The sequence below is a fragment of the Phocoena sinus genome, chromosome 6 (genome assembly GCF_008692025.1).
Source record: "Phocoena sinus isolate mPhoSin1 chromosome 6, mPhoSin1.pri, whole genome shotgun sequence".
NCBI classification, from domain to species: Eukaryota; Metazoa; Chordata; class Mammalia; order Artiodactyla; family Phocoenidae; genus Phocoena; species Phocoena sinus.
In genome coordinates, this window is record NC_045768.1 from 47,415,184 (window position 1) to 47,433,570 (window position 18,387).

General features: G+C 38.0%; 1 protein-coding gene across 1 annotated transcript in view; it reads right to left on the reverse strand.

The window, feature by feature from the left end:
- TMC1 (transmembrane channel like 1) overlaps positions 1-18,387 on the reverse strand; it is a 388,569-nt gene that overhangs the window by 252,046 nt on the left and 118,136 nt on the right. The window contains exon 3 of the mRNA XM_032634496.1: positions 14,357-14,499. The gene's annotated coding sequence lies outside the window, so the exon portion shown is untranslated. The remainder of the gene's footprint in view (positions 1-14,356; positions 14,500-18,387) is intronic.

Below are 18,387 nucleotides of genomic sequence, written 5' to 3' on the forward strand. Positions count from 1 at the left end.
CAGGGATAAAGTTAGGGTAAAGCCCTCAGTCTTTTCCTGACACTTCCTCCTGTCTAGCTGTCTCCATACCTCTTCTCTTCCCTTTTCTCCTTTTTACCTTATTAGTATATGCTCTGTTCCCCGCTTTACTGTCATGTTTGAATTCCTTCCACTCTAAAATAAGAATTGGAACATAGTGAAATAAGTTGCCCCACATTTGTTTATCTTAGGCATTCATTCAATTTAATTTTAATTTTTTTTTAACATCTTTATTGGGGTATAATTGCTTTACAATGGTGTGTTAGTTTCTGCTTTATAACAAAGTGAATCAGCTATACATATACATATGTTCCCATGTGTCTTCCCTCTTGCGTCTCCCTCCCTCCCACTCTCCCCATCCCACCCCTCCAGGCTGTCCCAAAGCCCCGAGCTAATATCCCTGTGCCTTGCGGCTGCTTCCACCTAGCTATCTACCTTACTACGTTTCTTAGTGTGTATATGTCCATGACTCTCTCTCGCCCTGTCAAAACTCACCCTTCCCCCTCCCCATATCCTCAAGTCCGTTCTCCAGTAGGTCTGCGCCTCTATTCCTGTCTTATCCCTAGGTTCTTCATGACATTTTTTTCCCTTAAATTCCATATATATGTGTTAGCATACGGTATTTGTCTTTTTCTTTCTGACTTACTTCACTCTGTATGACAGACTCTAGGTCTATCCATCTCATTACAAATAACTCAATTTCATTTCTTTTTAAGGCTGAGTAATATTCCATTGTGTATATGTGCCACATCTTCTTTATCCATTCGTCCGATGATGGGCGCTTAGGTTCTTTCCATCTCCGGGCTATTGTAAATAGAGCTGCAATGAACATTTTGGTACATGACTCTTTTTGAATTTTGGTTTTCTCAGGGTGTATGCCCAGTAGTGGGATTGCTGGGTCATATGGTAATTCTATTTGTAGTTTTTTAAGGAACCTCCATGCTGTTCTCCATAGTGGCTGAACCAATTCACATTCCCACCAGCAGTGCAAGAGTGTCCCCTTTTCTCCACACCCTCTCCAGCATTTATTGTTTCTAGATTTTTTGATGATGGCCATTCTGACTGGTGTGAGATGATATCTCATTGTAGTTTTGATTTGCATTTCTCTAATGATTAATGATGTTGAGCATTCTTTCATGTGTTTGTTGGCATTCTGTATATCTTCTTTGGAGAAATGTCTATTTAGGTCTTCTGCCCATTTTTGGATGGGGTTGTTTGTTTTTTTGTTATTGAGCCGCATGAGCTGCTTGTAAATTTTGGAGATTAATCCTTTGTCAGTTGCTTCATTTGCAAATGTTTTCTCCCATTCTGAGGGTTGTCTTTTGGTCTTGATTATGGTTTCCTTTGCTGTGCAAAAGCTTTGAAGTTTCATTAGGTCCCATTTGTTTATTTTTGTTTTTATTTCCATTACTCTAGGAGGTGGGTCAGAAAGGATCTTGCTGTGATTTATGTCATAGAGTGTTTTTCCTATGTTTTCCTCTAAGAGTTTGATAGTTTCTGGCCTTACATTTAGGTCTTTAATCCATTTTGAGCTTATTTTTGTGTATGGTGTTAGGGAGTGATCTAATCTCATACTTTTACATGTACCTGTCCAGTTTTCCCAGCACCATTTATTGAAGAGGCTGTAATTTTAATTTTTAAACGTATCAATTACAGGGCGACATGCTGGGCACTGCAAGGAAAACAAAGATGAATAAGAAACCGGGCCTATCCTCACTGGGGAGATTTCTGTAGCAGTAGAATAGAGGAAATACAGTTTCATTTCCATTAATGTGATCAGAGAACATTTCCTAAAGGAGAGGCCTTTGATTTAGGTCTTCATAGGTGTTTCATAAAGTGTTTTAAATGTGCCACACATATGTCATCATGTTCTTTCCTTATCTGACACCTAGTCAGTAAGTGTGACCCTGTAAGACACTGATTCTTAAGATTTGTCTGGGTCCCACCCTCAGAGTTTCTGATTCAGTAGGACCTGGTTGGAACCAGAGAATTTGCATTTCTTACTAGTTCTCAGGTGATGCTGCTGCTGCTACTGGTCTTCTAACCATACTTTGAGAACTGCTGCTTCAGGATAACCAGCCAGGTAACTCCTTGACCGAAAATGGACACCCTTCACTTGGCTAAAACAATAAATTTTCAGTGTTCACAAAGAGAACAACTCATGGGTTTCTGCAAGCAGGGGAGGAGAAACATTCCAATCTATTCCTATAACTAAGGAAGGGCTCAGTTTTCAAAAGTAAATTAATTGTCAGACCCAGTACCCTTGGGTAACATTATTTATTGGAAATATAACTAACATAACATTCTTGAAGGTCTTTATAATTAAAAACAAAATATCTTATTTGTTGATGCATTATACTCAGGGCCCTAATATCTATTACACTTCTTACAGGCATAATACATATTTGAACTGCAAACTTCTACTTTGATTATAGCTTTTGGTTACTTGATGCTTTGGTTTAATAATTCCCATATTGTTTGCTTCCCCCACCAATGCCTTTTCTAATCAATTTTCTCTTGTTCCTATGTTCTTTGTTCTGGTTTTGTATCCTAGGCTATTTGCTCTCTCCTCCAGTCTCTCATTGGCATGTCTTCAATCATTTCCCAGAGTTCTTACAGAACGTTAACCATTTTTTGTGCATCCTAAAGCTTTTAACCTCTCATCTAAAACTAACTAAATGCTAAAAAATTATAATGCTTATGAATATATTATGCACAATATTAAGTTCAAAATAGTTGACATACTTCATGCTATGTTATAGATATAATAAGCTTAATTTCAAGCAGATGAAATAAACATTGAAGTGCATGTATTTTTTTGTACACAGCCTCTTTCTACCTGCTGTTTGTAAACATCAGGCATTAGAAGCTTGTAGGTGTGGCTTTTAAGTGATTACTAGACATATGTATATGTTCATTTGTGTGGCCACTCATGCCTACTGAATATTTGGGAAATGTACCAAAATACACATAATAATACCTCCTACAAAAAGCAGAACAGCGTCCTCTTCCACGTCCAAGGACAAGAATTAATTTCTTCAAGCTTCCTTCATAAAAGAATGTAGTAATAGAGGTGGAAATTGAGACCTTATTGAAGAAATCTATCTGTTGGGAACACGAGCTAGTGGATAACTCTCAGAAGCTCTCACAGACTTTTTTTAACCATTACTAAAATAAAGACAGCACATGAAATAAATGCCATTTGGCATCTTAAGTTAATAAGATTGGATACTATACAATTAATTTCATTCTTTCATCCCTCACTTACTATGAACTTTTCAGAAGAGCACTTTCTCTAAGTTTCAATATGAAAATTATAAACTGTAGTTTAAAATTTGAATTTATAAACTATAAATTATAATATTATTAGCTTTATTGCAAAGAGCATGCATGTTAATAAGTGGCATTGTTTAAAAGTGTCTGGTCCTTTCTGATTTTTACAATTTAGAGCTCTAACGCCTATCATCTCAGTTTACACTATAATTTCAGGGACACAGAGATTTAAAAGTGGATGTTCAAAAGGCTCTCCATACATTAGCCTATTTTGCACAACTGAGGAGCAATTTTTTCAAGCCTGTTTTCTAATATACATGTTAATATATTATGGGCTATTCCAGAAGTTATTCTGGCTAAAGGATCTTCTGAAACACATCTAAGTTCTCACCATTTTAATAAAGAAAAGAATGTGGTATGAAGGCAGAGGTTGCTGCTTCAGCTTATGAGATAGATGTTAGTATTAGCCTCATTTTATGGATAAGGAAATAAAGATTTCTAGATGTCTAGTACCTCATCCAAGGTCACACACTAGTGCGTGATAAGGGGAGAATCTGAACCCAAGTCTGACACCCGAGCCAGACCTCTTAGCTACTAAGCTGAACCACCATTTAACTTTTCTCATTTCTCTTTTCCTAACCCTCAGTTACTTCTGATTTCTAAGTGTTCTCAGTAAAAGTGACTTGCAATTTGTTGTTAAGAAATTGGAATTAAGTATACAAGAATTTGTTAAAAGATGGTGCAGGGGAAAAGAAAAGGAAGAGGATGAGAAAAAAATGAGCTCTGCTCCCAGATAATGGAAGACTCTGGACTCACATATTAAGCAACTGGAACCTATCCATACAGAATGATAAAACCAGTGCTGACTAATGTGTTCTTTGCATATGTCTCAGTGCCTTGTACGAAGTAGTGGCTGGATAAATGTTTGTTAAACTAAAGGTGGAACCAAATGTGTTCTAGAAGCATTAAGGGAATCCGATTAGAGACATGAACAGCGTTGGATGGGAAAAGAGTCTGTTGAGAAAATATGGATTATCTTCTTTACAACAGTGAAGCATAACTGCCTATACTACTTTCCCATTATGAGAAAGTTCCAAAGGTCGCATAAAAATTGTGAATATTAAATAAAAATAACCAGCTTAAGAAAGCGATTTATTACAATGAGAACTGCTATGATGCCACTAAATATTTATCGAATGCCCATTAAATGCAGGCACTGCACAACAGATATTTTGAAGCCTTAAATTGTTCACAATACTGGCAAAAATTGCTACACCACTATTCAAACTGTGGTCAGTATAAAAATGGTAATCAATGTAACCACAATTTATAAGCTTACTTATCTCTAAATCAGAACCATTCTGAATTAGAATAGGAATTTATGATTCTAGGCCAATTTACTTCAAGTACCCATTTATTTTTGCTGTATGGTATTTTAAATATAAAGCAAGCTACATCTTCAAAAACATAGTCTTTAACATTGTTTCCTGAATTTAGCATGTTTAAAAATACACTAAAACTAAAATGGGCTCTGGATTCCCACATGTCACAGTAAACTCACCAAGATCTAGAATCTTCCTCCTATAATGGAAAGTTCTAAACCCCTTCTCCTTTCAAATAGTCTTCACCATATTTGAAAAACCAAGAGACCACATTTATTGCCACAAATACTGAAACACTTGATTCTACCAAGAAGTCACATTTCCACTGTCTCAAAAATGATCTTAGAAATGAAAATCTATGCATAATTTCTCAACTGCAAAATATCTTTACCTTGGCAAAAATCATTATAACAATATAATAAAGGAATGGACTCATGAAATAAAATCTATTTTTCAACAATTAATATTTGTAATATCAAAGGGCTAAGATGATCACAAATTTCAGAAAAGATGATCATGCACCATGCAAATGAGCATATGAAAAAGGGTTTCACAAAGTGGGGCCCAGGCAGGAAAGGGTGTCTGGTAGTGCTATTTTTTATTTTTTAATTCATGAATCTGAATATGTCACTCTTTACTTAAACATTTCAATGGTTTCCCATTGCTTGCAATATAAAATCCATTACCATACCTTACCATAGCTCTCATTGACTTAATTAAAGCTCACTTCTCTATCTGTATCCCCAGCACTCTCCAAAATGCTCCCTAAATTCTTATCATACTAGCATTCCTGTGGCTCTTTGAATTATAGCCCATGGGAAAAACTGCAAGACTTTCTTCCAATGATTAAAAATCTGTTTTATGCAACCTTGCTTTTACACAGTTTCCTCTAACTGAAATGGCCTTCCTTACCTGACTCATCTTCCAAACCCAGGATAAGAGAGCCTTTCTTTGAGGAGCTGTCCCAAATCACTTATTCAAACGCAGTTACTCACTTTTTCTTCTGTGTCACACAGTATTATTATTATTTATTGCAGTTATGTTTCCCTTTTATGTTGGGAAATCCTTAATGTCAGAGTCTCTGTCTTAATTGTCTTTGTGTATCTCATGCCCTGGCAGTTTCAGACACATAGTAGATGATAGATAAATGTTAAGTGTTGTACTGATGTTACTGAATCCTAAGAAGACACATGGTATGTATTTGAAAAATTATCCCTATATTTTAAAATCTACAATTTTTATTAAAATGATCTTCCTAGAACATCTATGTGTATTTTCCCTCCATTGTGTCTTGTTTCACATCAAAACTCTTTGCTTTTCTACTGGGTATAGTCTATCTCTTATTTTATAAGTATTCAACTGTCATCGTACAACACCATGATGGCTAGGAAAAGGACACAATCCATGAAAACATGTCATCTCACTTCTTAAGAAGAAAGCTGTCCAAAGTTATAAATCAGGAAATGTGTGTGTGTGTGTTTGCATGTGTGCACACAATTGCTATTACATAATTTGGAATGGAGGAGGCATGAGTTGAAGTTATATTTGAGTCATGTCTTGGTTATCAAGACCTGTCCAACAAAGATTATCATAAAACTACTAATAAAATGATAATAAATAATATTCACCCAAATGTCTCGTGACTTTTTTAGTTTGTGGGTACAAATAATGTCACATTGTCACTTATACTCAGATATGCTCTTGAAAGAATTCCAGACCCTTTCAGAGTGTTCCTTTATCCCCACATTGCCCAATATGTCAGAACAGCTCAAGAAGGTCTTAGAAATCATTCCTGGGCTTCGCACACTGATCCCAACACTGGTGGCACTGTTGGCCATGCCAGAACTCTGCAGACTATGCTCCTACCACTGTTTTTTGTCACCCCAAGATTGTTCCCAGCCAGTAATGTTCATAGAGAGTGGCAAGTGGAATAATACACCCTGTTTGTGATGCCCTTTTTGGGCACTCTCAGAAATACTGGGCAGCAGGACTTCCCTGGTGGTGCAGTGGTTAAGAATCCGCCTGCCAATGCAGGGGACACAGATTCGAGCCCTGGTCTGGGAAGATCCCACATGCCGTGGAACAACTAAGCCCATGCACCCGTGCCCGTGCACTGAGCCTGCGCTCTGGAGCCCACGAGCCACAACTACTGAGCCTGCAAGCCACAACTACTGAGGGCCGTGCGCCTAGAGCCCGCGCTTTGCAACGAGAAGACACCGCAATGAGAAGCCTGCACACCACAATGAGGAGTAGCCCCCACTCGCCACAACTAGAGAAAGCCCATGCACAACAACGAAGACCTAACGCAGCCAAAAATAAACAAATTTTTTAAAAAAGAAAAGATTCTATTTCCCTTATTAAAAAAAAAAAAATGAAAGAAAGAAATAGTGGGTGGAGGTGAAAAGCAGCAGGGTCCTGGGGCTCAGGGTTGCAAAGAAGTGAGATGACGTTTTTGGTTTTTTGTTTTCTTTCTCCTTGGACTGACACACAGAATGGTTTCATTAGGACTGATTTCTAGTATCAGCTGACACATTCTAACACCTCTTTCACTCTCATGGACCTTCTGACATTTGGCAGGTACTTGAGCCTGACTTGTTCGGCTGAACATTTTCCTTATGGTGAATTCTTTACCAGGACTCCACCTGGCTTCATAAAATTATCGACGTGTGCCCCCGCCTCTAACACATGCACACTCCAACCTCAAATCCACCAGACATACCTGTGAACATCTGAACTGTGAACCACACTTAAGTTGTTTATTTTTTTTTTTTCATAAAGTTTCTCAACACTTTTGGAATCAGTAATTACAAAGATATACTTTCTAGGGGAAAAGAGTGTCATCCAACTCCATGTCACCTAGGTATCCAAAATAGGCCTAGAATCAGGGATAACTCCCTCTAAGACAACAACTATCATTATTAGAAATATTTTAATTATTGGCATTTACAGCTTCTGGGAAATCCAGGATCACTCAGTTCAAACAGCTAGAGTGAGTACTGCTGAAAATGATGCCCATAAATATAGCGAAAATTTGAATTAGACATTCATCGAAAAATTAAATGATAAGAAAGTCATAAAACCAAATGCATTTTATTTCCCTATCTGGTGAAACACAATTCTCTTCTTCTACTTGGTAAATCTTATTAACATAATATAGTTATTACAGGAATCTCCCTTTTCCTGATGGATAGCTTTGGTTTGAGTAATTTCCTTCTGCAACTGTGCCACATGTAAATATTGACTGTGATGCAACATACTCCATAAGCTAAAATTTTAAATTCAAGAGCTGATTTCATTGTTGGTACATAATGAGATTTCATTGAAGATAAAAATAGTTTTCTGAATTTTTATAACTCAGTAGATCAGAAACAGTACAGTGGGTGCAATTCCCAAACTAGGGAGAGGCTATGTACCACTCTGCTTCTAATTCTCTGGTCATGTAATGTAACAGTGGCTCCTCTTTGAACAAAGTATAGAACAAAGGTCAGATATTTCAGATGACTGAATGGGGAAAAAGCACTAAAATAATTTCCTAGCGAATGTATCTAAGATATTATTCATTATATAGTATGGGTATCTACAGTAATTGAACTTACTAAATCATTTATTTTGTATGGTTACATTTTGACATTATAGGCCAGATCAAAATGACACACAAGAGCAGTAGAAGGCCAGTTGCTCTAAGTACCTATGTATTTATCTTTCTACTGTAAATGCTTCCAGATATTACAGTTGTGTGGGGTAGAGCTGAAGTTTGTTTGTTTGTTTGATCTTCTTTGAGCTGTAAAGAGTCAATTAAGTGACCCTCCCAGGTTAAAAACAATATAGAACAAGTATCTACCCATTGTTCTGGTAGAAGAATATAAGGCCTTTGGTTTTGTTTCAGTAACTAAACAAATCTGCCCACATCCTGATAAGCAGAAGTTTTCCTTGGGATGAAGGTGGCCCAAACTGCGTAAGGATTCCCGTCCCTGAACCCTAACCAATATGTAAAGTGGAAAATTTTAATCATGGAAAATAAAGTAAAAAATTGGGGGTGTCTGTGGGGACTGGTGATGCAGCGCTAACACTAGTGCCTAAATGTTTATGAGGGAGGGCTGGTTTGAGCAGTATGACAAATGCTAGAAATTCCTCCAACCTAGGCAGCTAAGCACAGCAGTTGTACTTTGGAAAATAGTCACTGAGCATCAAAGTGTGAACTAAAACGTGTTATTCACTTGGGACCCAACATGAGGCCTGGTCAAAGACCCGGATTCACTAGACCATTCCAGCAGCAGTATAGCATCTATCAGACTGTGCAGGACCAATATTCATCCTTGATATTAATTTGCAGCAAGAAGAAACAGCAGTAGAGTCAGAAGTCACACCACCATAGCCATCACTATAGCCATCTTTGAACCAGGATTCTTAGACTGTTTGGGAGAGGGGTCTCACAAGAAGAAATATTAGAATTTTTACTAATCAGTTTTATGGGGGTTATGCATAGGAAAGTTTAAGTGTTTCATACATAAGGTCAAATACTCCAGATGACCATGGTTAGTAAAAGAGCCACATTTACATTATAATTCAGAATATATTTGCTCTGATAACTTTTAATTAAACTTTTGTAATGTTTGCCTTTTCCTTGCCATGTAAATAAAATCCAGCCGCTAACCAATCAAGCAGAAAACTTGGGATTTGGGACAGGACAAAAAACAAAAATAATTTGTTTTTTAGCTTCACCTCTTTTAAGGCCAGAAAATAGTAGAGTGGGTGACTTTGGTTAAGGTTGAAATGTTTTAGGAGTGGAAATCACCAAAAACACAGCCTCAGCCCATATCAGAATACACACACACACACTCATACACACATACACATTCCTTAAAAACATCAGTCATTAAAGCCTAGAGTTTTTTTTTTTATACACCATGTTTAAGAATTGACTCCACAGAAAATGACAAGTCTTAAATTCTAACTAGTGGCTAGGGCCTCTATTTTATGACTCAGACTTTCTGTTCTTGTTAGGAGATGGAAGGAGAGCAGTACATCTTGGTTTATTTAGTTTTTCTCCAAACCTACTTATCAGCTAAGGTTACTATGAAGGCTGAAGTTATGGGATGGGTCAATTCTATTTTAAGCAATGGAAGATACACTGTGATTGCCTGTTTTATATTAATTTTCTTTCCATGGGCCAGCAACTAAAGCATTTTTTATTTTTTCAGAGGTAATTGTTTAAAGCCACCTGTATCACTCAGTGTTTTCACTTGCCTCGGGAATAATTAGAGGAAATCTATTGCAAACATGTCATGGGATGGGATAAAAAAAATGTAGTGAATACCTTCAAAGTCTTAGTGCATTTCATTGTGTGTTGTAAATTTCACATATTCAACTTGACTCTCTCCTCTAGCTCCTCTGTCCCACCTCACTCCCACACCCATCTGAAAGATAAAAATATGTGAATGCTATCTACTCAGACTTTTAGAGTAGTAGCAGCAGCTTTGAAAATCTTTCAGCACAGTTCCTCTAATCTGTGACATCATTTAACCAGAGTGACTCACATTTGTGTAGGTATTCAGGACTTACAATATTTTTGCATTTGAGCCTTACACAACCCAGTGAGATAGAAAAGAAGAATTGTTACTATTCCTGTGACAACAGAGAAAATTGAGCCTCTCAAAGGCCAAGTGATAACTTAAGCCAGCTAGCTAAGGAAACTGGCTTGCCTGACTCCTAGGTCAGCATTGTTTTTACTACACTATTTTGTCTCTTTCCAACTCTTATGTGACTTCCCGTGTGACTTACCATGTTTGCAGCATATTCAGCATGTATATTTTTCTCATGGAAAGTAAATCAGATAGCAGTAAGCAAAACAGAGGAGGGAATTTAGAGAATTCTCCGGGTAGGTTGCTCTGGATAGAAATACCCATTTAAATCTCTAGGGGTAAAACAGGAATAAAGACACAGACCTACTAGAGAATGGATCTGAGGATATGAGGAGGGGAAGTAAGCTGTGACAAAGCGAGAGAGTGGCATGGACATATATACACTACCAAATGTAAAATAGCTAGTGGGAAGCAGCAGCATAGCACAGGGAGACCAGCTCGGTGCTTTGTGACCACCTAGAGGGGTGGGATAGGGAGGGTGGGAGGGAGGGAGACGCAAGAGGGAAAAGATATGGGAACATATGTATATGTATAACTGATTCACTTTGTTATAAATCAAAAACTAACACACCATTGTAAAGCAATTATACTCCAATAAAGATGTAAAAAAAAAAAATTCTCTATGAAGATTGTACATAGCCCTTACAGGATATACCATATATATCTTGCAACCAAAACTAATTTAATGTTTAGAACAGGAAAAATTAGTAGCCCAAGAAATTTTCCTTAGACTCTGTCGTGAAGGTCTGTCAATTTCAAAAGTTCTTACCTTTGTTTGATGGTATTAGTGCCCAAGAGTAATTGAAAATACGCTTGTAATTCCACAAATATGATTAGATTTCACATTTTTGCATTTCAGGCTCCTTCAAGCCTGAGCCCTGGTCTTATTTGCCCTTATATTTTTGCAGATAAGCACAGTGACTTGAGAGTAAGAAGCATTTGGTAAATATTTGGTTTTGTTTTTAAGCATTTGACAGATACCTATATGCCACCATAAGTTCTGATTTAGTATGACTAGTCATTATGTCTCTCAACAAAATTCTAAATACTTCATTGTTGTTCTTGATACACACATAGACACAGGTTGTTCTTTAGTAGATTCACTGAGAAAAGTTATGTTTGCAATCCTCTTTCCAACCTAGCACTTGTTGATTAAACTGAGTCTTTAACTTATCAATCATTATAACTTGGCAACAAACGTCTGTGTGTGTGTGTGTGTGTGTGTGTGTGTGTGTGTGTATGAAGGGGTGAAAAAGACTAACAATAGGCTTGGATTTCACAAGCACTTGAGCCTTTCTGCACTACTCCCTAGCAGGGTTTCCCATTCCTTCATCTTACTATAAACAGCACTTCTCAGCCAAATATGTTTAATTTAAGATTAAAAAAAAGAAATACATGTTATATATTTTTAAATATATTTATAATATATACAATATATAATACAAAGTATATACTTAATATATAGTTTATATATTGTTATAATATATTTTTGTTTGTTTGTTTGTTTTGTTTTGTTTTTTTGTGGTACGCGGACCTGTCACTGTTGTGGCCTCTCCCGTTGTGGAGCACAGGCTCCAGACGCACAGGCTCAGCGGCCATGGCTCACGGGCCCAGCCGCTCCGCAGCATGTGGGATCTTCCCGGACCGGGGCATGAACTCGTGTCCCCTGCATTGACAGGCAGACTCTCAACCACTGTGCCACCAGGGAAGCCCTGTTATAACATATTTTTATAATTATATATACATGTATATATTCATATGTATATGTGTGTGTATTTTTTTCTCTTTTCCAAAAGAAATTTTTAAAAGGGCCTGTTTAATGAATCTACTTATTATTGTTTCCTCTTATCTTAGGATATGTACAGATATTAGTGCAATTTATATAAATCCTGAAAGAACAAGTATTATCACTAAGAAAACATTTTATCAGGATATTTCAATGTATGATGACAGACATTAACTAGATTTATTGTTGTAATAATTTCACAATATATACAAATATTGAATCATTATGTTGTACACCTGAAACTAATGTAATGCTGTATGTCAATTATACCTCAATAAAAGAAATAGAAATTTTCAATCAAAAGCATCAGAAATCAACCCAAGTTCAGCAAAAGGAAGTTGTTACATCAGATAGAACACAAAATCTACAGGAAGGCTGGAGAAAAACTCAGAACCAGGTCAGGATGGGAACCAAGACCACTGGAATTGCTAGACCTTCTTTTCAGGCTACTGCTACTGCTGAAATTAATAAATGCATGCCAATCATTACTGTTATTTTGTACTCAAGTTACTTCATTCAGTGTTCAGAGTCCTGAGAAAGAGAACTCACTTGGCTTAGCTGTAGCCATATGTTCACACTTAACTTTAGGATTGGGGAAATTATGCAGCACCAACCATATGACTTGAGGTGGCAGGGTGGGTGGAGTCCTAAATGAAAGTGAGGACAAGTCCTGGAACTGGGCTGAATGCTCCTGCGTGACCACAACAACCTCATGTAACTTCCATGGTCCATCTCCTTTTGCTGTCCCCACACTGTTCTCTCCATGCATGGACCTTCTTCTAAAATGTCCCCAAATAACATAATGTAGCTCCTTTGCTGAATACACACTCACAGCTTCTCCAAATGAAGATAATTTAAATTCTCACTACCTCCTGCACTTGTTTCCAAGTCTAGGATCTCTTGTTAGGCATCCATTTCTCCTCTAGTTTCAACATGATTCTATTTCAATGTGCAGTAAGTTATGGATTAAACAAGTATATTTAATCACCACCTGTTATGGGTTGAATTATGTCTTCCCCAAATCTACACATTGAAGTCCCAATCCCCAGTATTTCAGAAGGTGGTCTTATCTGGAGACAGGGTCTTTACAGAGATAATCAAATTAAAATGAGGTCATTAGCAGGGTGGGGGAGGGAGGGCTAATTCAATATGATTTGCATCCTTATAAAAAGAGGAAATTTGGACTCAGAGACAAGGAGTCCAAATTTATTTTAAGGAATTGGGTCATGTGATTAGGGAAGCTTGGCAAGTTTAAAATCTGATGGGGGAAGGCCTGAAGGCTGGAGACTCAGGAAAAGAGTTACAATTTGAGTCTAAAGGCAGTCTACTGACAAACTAGGAAGAGCTGATGTTATAGATAAAATCTGGAGGAAGTCTGCTGCCAAAATTCTCTCTAGCTTGGGGGAACATCAGCCTTTTATTCTACTCAGGCCTTCAACTGATTAGATGAGGCCCATCCACATTATGGAGAGCAATATACTTTACTCGAAGACTGAAATGTAAATCTCATCCAAAAACACCCTCAAAGAAAGATTCAGAATAATTTTGACCAAATATCTGGGCACCTTGTGGTCTAGCCAGGTCAGTACATAAAATTAACCATCACACATGGTCTTTCTGCTATGTGTACATCCTAGTACTTCTCTGTGTATCCAAACCTCTTCTTTTTATCAGACCAGGCAGATTGGATTGGGACTCACTCTGCCAACCTCATTTTAACTTAATCACTTCTTTACAGGTCTTATCTCCAAATACAGTCACATTCTGAGGTACTGGGGGTTAGGGACTCAACATATGATTTCAGGGGTGGAAGGAGGGACACCATTCAGCCCATAACACTATGATTACTGCTATACTTTACTAGCACTACAATCTGACTGTGACTACCACTGCACTAGTCCTCCTCTTGTCCTATTACTAACACTTCCAGAAAGTCCCTTCCAGTTTCAATTTTCCATTTTTCTATAAAATAGATTGTACACAGAAGATACCATGAAGCTCAAGGTTTCCACCAAGATTGCATACAAGTTCAGCCAGAGTTCACAGAACACAGCTTACATAGCTATTGAAGAATATTTCAAGACGCAGGTATTTTGATCAAGGAGGAAATGCCAAACTATAAAGAAGTTATAAAGGCCAGGAAGACTGGCAAAACCGAGACCACGCTCCCAGGGGGAGTTTGAATCTGTTAGTGGTTACCAACAGCAAAGTTATCCAGCTCAGGGAGCTGAAACATTCTGGGACTAAAGACTCACCAGTAGTTGTTAGATGTCACAGGGTTCATCACTTGAATGGCTGGTCTGGTTTCCTCAGTAGTAAGAGTCTAAGGAATGTTTACCCTTCATTCCTCTTTCAAACATTAAGTATATAATTGTGTTTACCAATTTTATGGTAATCCCTAGAAAATAATTGAGAAATAATGCCAGTTAAGGAAAATGGTGAATCCACACGGAAGATACTTCAAATACACATATGCATTCATACCTTACAGATATTTTAACAGGCCAGGAAATAATGAGCTTTCTCTGTTTCATCTTATATTCCATATAAATGAAACTGTATGCACAAAGACAGTAAGATACCCAGAGATGAACACTGAGACATTCTTAAGTTTGTGTTTCCTATGGTACCTCATTCAGTGTCTTTTATATAATCTTCGTTCAGGAAATATTTGCTGAGTTTAGTAGAGAGAAGACTCTCCAAATTCTGATGATGCTAGCTTTACTGCTGCTCTATCTCTCATTCAAAAATACGTGCCATGTGCAGCTACCCTGCTAGTCACTGAACAAACAAGGTCACATCATGGATTTATCCTGAAGTTTGAGAGTCTATAAATAGTTCCAGTCAGCCCAACAGTCATTTATTCAGCCTGTGTTAGTGTAAGACGCTATAGAGCTTATCATCCATTAAGGCAGACTGTGTGTACATGAATATCCATAATTCAAGGCAATTTGCTCTATTAATAGAGATATAAATAATGTATTCGGCATGCGGAACAGGGCTAGGACAAGGCAGGAAACCAGAACCAGTGCCAGACTGTGGAGCGGTTTGAAGGCTGAGCAGTACTCTAATTACCACTGATAAATTCTTCTGTTGCCATTGATAAAGGTTGAAAAATTTGGAGACACAAAGCCTAGATAGCCTTATTGCCCTAATAGGCACAGAATGGAGTAGTATGATAGTATTGACACCACTTCAGAGAATAACACCATTTTAGTGATAAAAAGCCCAATCTCATCCTCTCCAAAGCATTCAGTTATGAACCAAATATACCAATGTCTTTGTATTTTAGTCCATATTATTGAAGCAAGCCAGATTTAAAACTCTTTAATGCCATATGCCGTTAAGATAAAAATCATTAAAGGGAAAATAGTTACATAATCTCCCCAAGGCCACCATTCGGTAATTACAAGACCAGTTCACCCTTCCCTATTCCCCTCCATCTCTCAGACAGACATAAAAGGAGGAGGGAACAAATCAGAGAAAGAGGTGAAGGTGACTCACAAATAAAGAGCTGTGAGAGAGAGAGGAGGGAAGATAGAGAGTAAAAATCATATAGACTGCTTCTCTGGTGGCGCGGTGGTTGAGAGTCCGCCTGCCGATGCAGGGGACACGGGTTTGTGCCCCGGTCCGGGAAGATCCCACATGCCGCGAAGCGGCTGGGCCTGTGAGCCATGGCTGCTGAGCCTGTGCGTCCGGAGCCTGTGCTCCGCAACGGGAGAGGCCACAGCAGTGAGAGGCCCGCGTACCGCAAAAAAATAAAATAAAAAATCATATAGACTGGGAAGAGAGTTTAGGTAGGGAGTGCATGGCAATGGGGAAGGGGTAGTTAGTTGTGAATAAGAAAATGTAAAGAATGGGGAGAAGGGAAAAAAAGGATATGATGATTCTGATTTGGATCCCCGTAATATCCTTTGAGAGATACAAGAACAGATTTCCTTTTTAATGTGGAGGAAGAGACAAGACTGCCTACTGAACAGTTTTTCTGAAATGCCACACTCTTCAGAGACTGAAACCTTGGGGTCCCCAATTTATTAGGATTGCAATAGAATCTAAAATATTTTGGTTGAAGTGAAATGCAATACATGTACACCAGACACTTGCAAACTAGCAATTAAATTCTGATTTACCCTAGAAAACTATTCTCTTAACCTAGTGACACAATTTCAAAATAATGGATATGAAAATAAAACATTTTAGGGATTCTGAAAACCCAATTAGGACATGGGTTTTTGTTGTTGTCTAACTACCTATTATTTTTCCCAGAAGCAAGCCACTTGAAGTATCTAGGTCAGAAATGAAAATCTCTCCACAACAAGTGAATCGTAAATGCAAGCATTTAATGAAAGCTTCATTTCTTTACAATCTATGGAATACATTAGCCAGTTAATGTTGATCTTTTAAAGTGCCATGTCTTTTATTTATGATAAAAATATGTATATTCATGTGTGTATTCATAACACATAAGTGGTATACACTGATCCATTTATCAAATTAATTTAAGCATGTAATAACCACAAAGCCACAAAAAAGCCAGGCTTACAATTTGTTTATTGTTAATATCTGACATCAAAAGTTCCTGGAGTCTCAAAGCTGTAACTTAAATAATTAAAAAACAAAGAAACAATTTATCGCTCAGTGCTCCAGAGTACCTAAACCTTCCACAAAGCGGGCTAAATGATTAAGCATAGGTTATAATACTTAAAGGTACTGAATATTTGCATTCAGAACCAAGATAGCTCTAAAACAAGCAACTGGGTGAGTGGGAGAATCACGCAACCTGAAGCAGATAAATACACATCCAGAGCCCCTGATGTCCACAAGATGAGTGTGGAAACAGGAATCTAAAGCAGAGGGAGAATGACTCTTAAAGAAATACCTGTGTTATAAACTGCTTATCATCATGGCTTGTAACAAGCCATCATTTAATGGCCATTAACAGGACAACCAGCTAGCAATTACTCAGAAAGTGAATACTTTTCAAATTTGTGTGAACAATAATAATGAATGGATATGTATATAAGACAGATGTTAAGGGACTTCCCTGGTGGTCCAGTGGCTAACACTCTGCACTCCCAGTGCAGAGGGCCCAGGTTTGATCCCTGGTCGGGAAACTAGATCCTACATGCATGCTGCAACTAAGAGTTCGCATGCCGCAACTAAAGATCCCGCATGCTGCAACTAAGAGCTGGCTCAGCTTAAATAAATAAATATTAAAAAAAAAAAAGATAGATGTTAAGACTGTTGTGGGAAGTCCCTTGTGGTCCTGCTTAAAGGAAGGACTTCATCCTTGAACAAAAGCTGAAGGTAATTCTAAACATAAGTTCCCCTGTTCTCTGAGAGTAATGAAATGGGGCACAGCTCTCCTTTTGATAAAGACCCATGGAAGGGAATAAGGCTGAGCAGCAGTCCTTACCTCAGCTCCTAATCTCAAGTCCATTTCAGTCCCAAGCCGTGTCCCAAGAAAAGAGAAGGTAGGGGTGGAATGAGGAGAAAGAAATGGCTCCAGAATCCATCTAGGGCAGAGGCTAATCCTGCTAACCCACTGATATGTTGTCTGGCCAGCACTGTGTTTTCAAATGGAGAAAATTTACATTTAAAATAAATACAGATTTCTAGCATTTCAGAAAAATTAGAAATCTCTGAGTTGCTATGCTCACTTCAGCCAGAGTTGGGTAGTTCTTGCTACCTTTAGATGGGGCAGGTGTTCTCTGGTTTACCACACTCCTCACCTCTCCCTATTGTGTTCCACCTGATCCACTTCATTCATGTGTGCTACTTGCCCAACCCTATAGGCATGAGGGTTTACCACTCTGGGATTAATGTACCTTCTAAAAGCTCCAGGCAAAACTGTCATGCGTTTACAAAAGATTCTATAATTTCCAGAGTTTTCCTGAGTTTCCAATCTGCTCCAAGGTGAGCTGCAAGACATGGAATCTTGCCTATTTATAGTTGGTTCTCTCATAATCCATACAGTACCTCAGTAAATGTTGCTTGTTACAAGCTAAGTGTAGAGTGGACCAGAATAACCCTCAAAGAGCTCTGAACATCTTTAGTTTACTCAAATCCAAACCTTTGGATCCTCGGTTGGCCTTAAACTGAAATAGTCCTGGATTGTTAGGGGATAACCAGTTGTGCTGACATGGAGGTCACAAATCAGACACCCTGCATGGGGGCAAGTTGATGTACAGTGGAAAAAGAACTTGACTAGTGCAAAGGAGGAAAAACTTCCCTCTACTATCCTAGGTTCTGTGGTTGGCCTAAGAATTAAACTGACATAAGACAG